This window comes from Salmo salar, chromosome ssa03, assembly GCF_905237065.1.
Source record: "Salmo salar chromosome ssa03, Ssal_v3.1, whole genome shotgun sequence".
Classification (NCBI taxonomy): Eukaryota; Metazoa; Chordata; class Actinopteri; order Salmoniformes; family Salmonidae; genus Salmo; species Salmo salar.
This window is the reverse complement of record NC_059444.1, coordinates 77402113-77410543: the sequence shown is the minus strand read 5'-3', so window position 1 is coordinate 77410543 and position 8431 is coordinate 77402113.

The window sequence follows — 8431 nt, the reverse complement described above, 5'->3', positions numbered from 1 at the left end:
CAGGTGTAGAAGCACGGTGGCTAGGAAAAACTCCCTAGAAAGGCCAAAACCTAGGAAGAAACCTAGAGAGGAACCAGGCTATGAGGGGTGACCAGTCCTCTTCTGGCTGTGCCTGGTGGAGATTATAACAGAACATGGCCAAGATGTTCAAATGTTCATAAATTACCAGCATGGTCAAATAATAATAATCACAGTAGTTGTCGAGGGTGCAACAAGTCAACACCTCAAGAGTAAATGTCAGTTGGCTTTTCATAGCCGATCATTGAGAGTATCTCTACCGCTCCTGCTGTCTCTAGAGAGGTAGCACGTCCGGTGAACAGGTCAGGGTTCCATAGCCGCAGGCAGAACAGTTGAAACTGGAGCAGCAGCACGGCCAGGTGGACTGGGGACAGCAAGGAGTCATCATGCCAGGCAGTCCTGAGGCATGGTCCTAGGGCTCAGGTCCTCCGAGAGAGAGAAAGAAAGAAAGAAAGAAAGAAAGAAAGAGAGAATTAGAGAGAGCATACTTAAATTCACACAGGACACTGGATAAGACAGGAGAAATACTCCAGATATAAAAGACTGACCCTAGCCCCCCGACACATAAACTACTGCAGCATAAATACTGGAGGCTGAGACAGGAGGGGTCAGGAGACACTGTGGCCCCATCCGCCCCTTATCAGTGGGAGACTTGAGGTGGGCTACAGACAATTTCTTTCCTTAAAAAAAAAAAAATCATGTTACATTCAGAAATTAGGCATACATAATATAATTTAGTTACTTATTTTTTATACAGTTGGGTGTTTAACCACATATTTTTAAGGGTAATTTTGTGTTTTTATTAGTCTACAGTTTTGGCCAAAAGTTTTGAGAATGACACAAATATTAATTTCCACAAAGTTTGCTGCTTCAGTGTCTTTAGATATTTTTGTCAGATGTTACTATGGAATACTGAAGTATAATTACAAGCATTTCATAAGTGTCTAAGGCTTTTATTGACAATTACATGATGTTGATGCAAAGAGTCAATATTTGCAGTGTTGACCCTTCTTTTTCCAGACCTCTGCAATCTGCCCTGGCATGCTGTCAATTAACTTCTGGGCCACATCCTGACTGATGGCAGCCCATTCTTGCATAATCAATGCTTGGAGTTTGTCAGAATTTGTGGGTTTTTGTTTGTCCACCCGCTTCTTGAGGATTGACCACAAGTTCTCAATGGGATTAAGGTCTGGGGAGTTTCCTGGCCATGGACCCAAAATATCAATGTTTTGTTCCCCGAGCCACTTAGTTATCACTTTTGCCTTCTGGCAAGGTGCTCCATCATGCTGGAAAAGGCATTGTTCGTCACCAAACTGTTCCTGGATGGTTGGGAGAAGTTGCTCTCGGAGGATGTGTTGGTACCATTCTTTATTCATGGCTGTGTTCTTAGGCAAAATTGTGAGTGAGCCCACTCCCTTGGCTGAGAAGCAACACCACACATGAATGGTCTCAGGATGCTTTACTGTTGGCATGACACAGGACTGATGGTAGCGCTCACCTTGTCTTCTCCGGACAAGCTTTTTTCCGGATGCCCCAAACAATCGGAAAGGGGATTCATCAGAGAAAATGACTTTACCCCAGTCCTCAGCAGTCCAATCCCTGTACCTTTTGCAGAATATCAGTCTGTCCCTGATGTTTTTTCTGGAGAGAAGTGACTTCTTTGCTGCCCTTCTTGACACCAGGCCATCCTCCAAAAGTCTTCGCCTCACTGTGCGTGCAGATGCACTCACACCTGCCTGCTGCCATTCCTGAGCAAGCTCTGTACTGGTGGTGCCCCGATCCCGCAGCTGAATCAACTTTAGGAGACGATCCTGGCGCTTGCTGGACTTTCTTGGGTGCCCTGAAGCCTTCTTCACAACAATTGAACTGCTCTCCTTGAAGTTCTTGATGATCCGATAAATGGTTGATTTAGGTGCAATCTTATTGGGCAGCAATGTCCTTGCCTGTGACGCCCTTTTTGTGCAAAGCAATGATGACAGCACTTGTTTCCTTGGAGGTAACCATGGTTGACAGAGGAAGAACAATGATTCCAAGCACCACCCTCCTTTTGAAGCTTCCAGTCTGTTATTCGAACTCAATCAGCATGACAGAGTGATCTCCAGCCTTGTCCTCGTCAACACTCACACCTGTGTTAACGAGAGAATCACTGACATGATGTCAGCTGGTCCTTTTGTGGCAGGGCTGAAATGCAGTGGAAATGTTTTTTGGGGATTCAGTTCATTTACATGGCAAAGAGGGACTTTGCAATTAATTGCAATTCATCTGATCATTCTTTATAACATTCTGGAGTATATGCAAATTGCCATCATACAAACTGAGGCAGCAGACTTTGTGAATGGTTGATTTGGTTGATTTGAAACTGAGCTAATCCTACTCTGTCCGTGTCTGATCTCGTAAACGTTTTGACCCAACCCCCTGGTCTGTCACAGTACATGTTTTATGTACTGTGACACACTGTGGGTGGGTAGTCTGTTTTATGTACTGTGACACACTATGGGTGGGTAGTCTGTTTTATGTACTGTGACAGACCAGGGGGTTGGGTCAAAACGTTTACGAGATAAGACACGGACAGAGTAGGATTAGCTCAGTTTCAAAGTTGTTTATTAAAAATAATAGTTCAAAAAGAAAATAATAGGTCTCCCCCATGAGACCCTCTCCGGGATACCATCTTCTGGGCTCCGGGTCTTGCTGCATCCTGTCGGGATCAAAACTGCACTCACTCCTGTTACCTCTGTAACCGTCCCCAAATATATGGGAGTCCTTTCTTCCCCTACTCTCCCTGTGTGCTGCCCTTCTGGCAGCTTTATGGGACTTGCAATCAGCCCCAATTAGTCCTGGCCAGAGAGCTCACCGAGACCTGGCACATCCAGCAAATGGAGCCATCGCCTCATGATGTATACTCCGTCTGTCACCAGGCCTCGACGTGTCTCCCCCTGGTGGCTGAGCTGCTGTATGCCACAGTACAGTAATTATATTGGACTTTGTCTATGAAGAGGTGGCTGTTTATATCACCTGCACCACCTTTGCCTTCTATAGGTTAGTTGTGTAAGGTTCTGTATTTATTTTCTTAGTCAACCTTGTGTTCTGTTATGTTGTGTTCTTGAAAGTAACCATGTTTCTTTGTGTTCTTGAACGTAGCCCTGTCTTTCATTTTTTATTTATTGATTTCACCTGTATTAGTTTCTCACCTGGTCTCATCAGCTCCTTATTTAGTTCAGTTCATTATGTTTGTGCCTTTGTGAGGTATTGTTCAGTTTGACTCTACTAAGCCTTTTCCTGGCTCGTTTGTGAGAACCAGTTATAGCCTTCAGTCCTAGTTTTGGTTCACCTGCCTGTTTGCTTACTTATGTATGACCATTGCCTGCCTGTGACTACGATTCCTGCCTTCTGCGAAATAAACACCTGCTGCACTCTGTGCGTGAATCTACACCTTTTTCTCCCTGAGTACTTATTAGAAGTTGTAGTGTGTTTGTACTTACAGTAGGCGATGGACTCGTTTTTGATAGATATCTAATCACTCTGGTGTCTCTACTGTTTTGGTTGAACTCAGTCTTATGTGTCATGTGTGTCATAGCAGCTCGGCACAGGATTTTATGCCCCCCTTATTAGCCCACACTCAATATTTATTTGTAGCAGTATCAAAATAAGAAACTAACAAATAAACATAATTTTTTTTTAATGACACATAAGGAAGAGCTATATGATCTAAGTTCATAGTAGTTAATCATAGTATGTTGATTGCATTTATTTCAACATACACGACCGGTCAAAGGTTTTAGAACACCTACTCATTCAAGGGTTTCTCTTTATTTTTACTATTTTCTACATTGTAGAATAATATTGAAGACATCAAAACTATGAAATAACACTTGGAATCATGAAGTAACCCAAAAAGTGTTAAACAAATCAAAATATATTTTATATTTGATATTCTTCAAATAGCCACCCTTTGCCTTGATGACAGCTTTGCACACTCTTGGCATTCTCACAACCAGCTTCAGGAAGTAGTCACCTGGACGTGTGGCGTTTGAGCCAATCAGTTGTGTTGTGACAAGGAGGGTTACCTCTGCTGCAGAGGGTAAGTCCATTAGAGTTACCAGCCTCAGAAATTGCAGCCCACAAAGTTTCAAGTAACAGACGCATCTCAACATCAACTGTTCAGAGGAGACTGTGTGAATCAGGCCTTCGTGGTCGAATTGCTGCAAAGAAACCACTACTCAAGAACACCAATAAGAAGAAGAGACTTGCTTGGGCCAAGAAACACGGGCAATGAACATTAGACCGGTGGAACTTCGGTGCGGAGTCCAAATTTGAGATTTTTGGTTCCAACCACTGTGTCTATGTGAGACGCGGTGTGGGTGAATGGATGATCTCCGCATGTGTATTTCCCACCGTAAAGCATGGAGGAGGAGGTGTGATGGTGTGCTTTGCTGGTGACACTGTCTGTGATTTATTTAGAATTCAAGGCACACTTAACGAGCATGGCTACCACAGCATTCTGCAGCGATACGCCATCCCATCTGGTTTGGGCTTAGTGGGACTATAATTTCTTTTTTCAACACACCTCCAGGCTGTGTAAGTGCAATTTTACCAATAAGGAGAGGGATGGAGTGCTGCATCAGATGACCTGGCCTCCACAATCCCCCGACCTCAACCAAATTAAGATGGTTTGGGATGAGTTGGAAAGAAAAGCAGCCAACAAGTGCTCAGCATATGTGGGAACTCCTTCAAGATTGTTAGAAAAGCATTCCATGTTAAGCTGGTTGAGAGAATGCCAAGAGTGTGCAAAGATGTCATCAAGGCAAAGGGTGGCTATTTGAAGAATCTCAAATATAAAATATATTTTGATCTGTTTAACACTCTTTTGGTTACTACATGATTCCATATGTGTTATTTCATAGTTTTGATGTCTTAAAAATAAAGAAAAACCCTTGAATGAGTAGGTGTTCTAAAACTTTTGACTGGTAGTGTATGCTTGTTTAACAGTTTTTGATAAGGAATGATCACACCCTGGGGGTACGTTTGAAAATGAATGGGAGAAAAATATATTTTAAAATCATTTTCAGTTGAAAATGCTGTGTACACGGACCACCTCCCATGAAAATTATGCAATAAAGTAAATGGCATCATTCCAAGTCCATTGCTTTTTTTTATTCACTTAAAGGTACACTCCGTGATGTGACAGCATCATGCAAAGTGGGGCGACAAACACGTCAAAAAACAGATTACAAATCACCCAAATTATGTGGCAGTCTTGGAAGATTAGAATTTTGTTTTTTTGTTTTCTGTAAGCCTGCTGTGACATGATATCATATCGCTGAGTCTACCTCTCTCAACCTGTCCTCTACTGCCCTCTGACAGTCAGGAAGTGGAAATGCTTAAGGAACTGAAAGACTATGTGCCTGAAAACCCTCAAGTAAAGACTATCAGAATCATCCTCCACGGACCAGTCGGAGCGGGAAAATCCAGCTTAATCAACTCCATCAATTGTGTGTTTCAGGGTCACATTACAAATATCACCTTGGCCAACTTCGCTGCTGCAGGTGAAAGCATTACCAGAAAAGAAAGTTAGTTCAGTAAGTTATAAGCAAGTGTTATATGAAACCCATTGAGTGAAACCATAACATATTAAAGCAAATGGATGTGAATACTCATCAAATTGTATAATTCATTAGAAATGCACATCCTATTTTACAGTACGAAACCCACAAAATCTAAAAAAGAAAAACATGGAATCTATTTCCCATTGGTGTTCAATGATGTCATGGGTCTGGGGAAAAGTGTCAAAGGTGTGCATAAGGTTGACATCATCAAGGCCCTAAAGAGCCATGTAAAAGAGGGCCACAAGGTAAAGTAAACAAAGTGAAACACAATATCACCAACAAGGAATCTCTGTTATAGTCAGTTAGTCAGTATTGATTAAAACACATTTTTTAAATTTCACTCTTGTCTAGTTTAATCCCATATCACCATTATCAGAAGAGGATCCTGGCTACATAAATACCCACAGTTCGGAGGACAGAGTTCACTGTCTGGTCAGTGTCATGCCAGCTGATAAAATGGCTGTCTTGATTGGTGTCATCCAGAAGATGAGGAACATCAGAGTAGGAGCCGCTGATATGGGTGAGAGTGAAAATGTTAGCGTCAGACCTGTGTTCAAATACTATTAGGGTATTTCAAAAGTCATTTGGAAGTTAGTATTTTGATATATTTCATTTGAATGTACCAGTAGTTGTATATTGGAATATATTTGGAAATACACTTGGAAAGTATTGGCATGTATTTTAAAATATACAAATATACTTCTATACTACCATGCATTGGAACCAGGTCTGGTTGGTATTTGAAATAATCTATTTGGAAATAAGTATTTGAAAATACTTTCATAGTATAAGGTAAGGGTATGGGTAAAGGTTAGGGTAAGGATGTCCCAAGGAATCCTGGAGAGTGTCAGGAATCCCGCTTCCTGAGTCTGTTTCTGCCTGAGATGACTGTTTTTGTTTACGTGTTGTCTAAGGTTCCTGAACGCACCCTGTCTGGTTGCCAGGCAATGAGGTTAGGCGGGAGATCTATTTATTACCCGCACCTGCATCTCATCAACCTTCTGCACACCTGGTCCTGATCTTCACCTCTTCATATGCCCTGACCTGACATCCATTCCCTGCCGGATCGTTAGCAACGAACAGTATGTTGTGCCAGCGTATCAGCCTCATGTTTCCTGAGATAGTTTTGTTGTTTGGTGCTTGTTACTGGTTACTCACTCCCGTTTACTCTGTCTACAGTCATTCTCCCGGAACATTCAACTCCCTTGCCTGGCCGTCGGTGGATACAGTGACTTCATTGGATCAACCCATTTACTCTCATCAACTCACCTCCGCTGCCGCTCCGTCTCCTGGATCACTCAAATTACACATCAAGACTACCAATAAATACTCACCTTGTCCTGGTTTGCTTCTGGGTTCTGTCTTAGAGAATCGTGACAGGATAGCACTGACTAAAATGGTGCGTTGGGATGCTATCGAAAACTTTAACATTTGAAACAAGCATGGGAACAAGCATTAGTTGTTACACCTCTGTAATTACAGACTGCAATTACCGCCAGTTACATGTTGTTATCACAGTGTAACTATGAATTATTACAATTCAATCCAATACTTGTAATGAATTACACTGTAAGTCCTTATTACAGCAATCACACTGTAATAATGACCCTTAAAATGAAGTGTTACGCAATCATTTGAAAAAACGTTCAAATACTTCCAATAGAAGTAGTTGATTTGGGCCACATTATTTGAAAATACTCAAATACACAGTAAATAAGTATTAAATATAAAATTATCAAATACACATATATTTCAACCCAGGTCAGAAAATTACTGTACATTGCTATTATTTTGATGGTCACACAAACTAATAGTATTATAGGTGTACTATGTCTTTGAGTAGGCGCGTCATCGCATTGCCTGGAGAGAAAAAGGACTGCTGGATTAAATCAGTTTGCTCTGGCAGGGATTCCCCAAAAAGGTTATTCTCACCAGAGTGGATGACGCCTGTCCATTGGTGAAGAAACACCTGAAAAACATCTATCTGAGCAAGTACATAAAGGAGAAGGTGAGTAAAAAAAGCATCTGATTGTATTATGAAAGACTGTAAGATTTGTTAACCATCAAAGGGTGGCTAGCCAGTGTCCCTAATACATTGTCATGACGTTGGCCTGTGGGTAAGGTTTATGACCCCCCCCCATAAATACCTTTCTCCCTTCCCCTCTCCAACCCTACTGAAGGACTTGAATAGCCTGTGTTAAATATAGAGAGTCTGGGAACATCAAACAAATGGGGAAAGGAACCATATTTTGGTAATAAAACCAGTTAGAAATATGCTTGGGAACGTAATGAGTATGTATGTAAGGTTCAGTTGTCATCTGAGACATTATGACTGATGACAGGACGACATAAACTGTACCTGAGAAAGTATACACCCTCTAGTTATCAGAGTAACATGGAATTGTTATGCAATTGAAATGTTTGATATTGAAATTGTTTGTTAGGAGATTAAATGTAATTTTAGCTTCCAAATGAGAGAATTGGGTTTTCATAAGGAAAGTGCCCTGCTTGATCAGTGGCCCACCCCTATGAAGAGGAGGGGTTATAAACGATGAAACACATCCACCCCCTCTCCACTATATAAGCCTTTGACGAAAAGATAACCAGGTTGTTCCAGTACGTGAGGTCTGCAGCCTCTACGTTAGAAGGACACACAGGTCAAGGACAGAACTAAGCCAACCTCGGCGTGAGCTATGGTATGAACTGGTATGAACTTTGAGCTTATTCACTACAGAAGTGCTACTTCCTAGCCGTTGAGTTAGCAGCGGCCGCTGTAGACGTGGGCTAGGAAAGGACGGACGACGGATCCA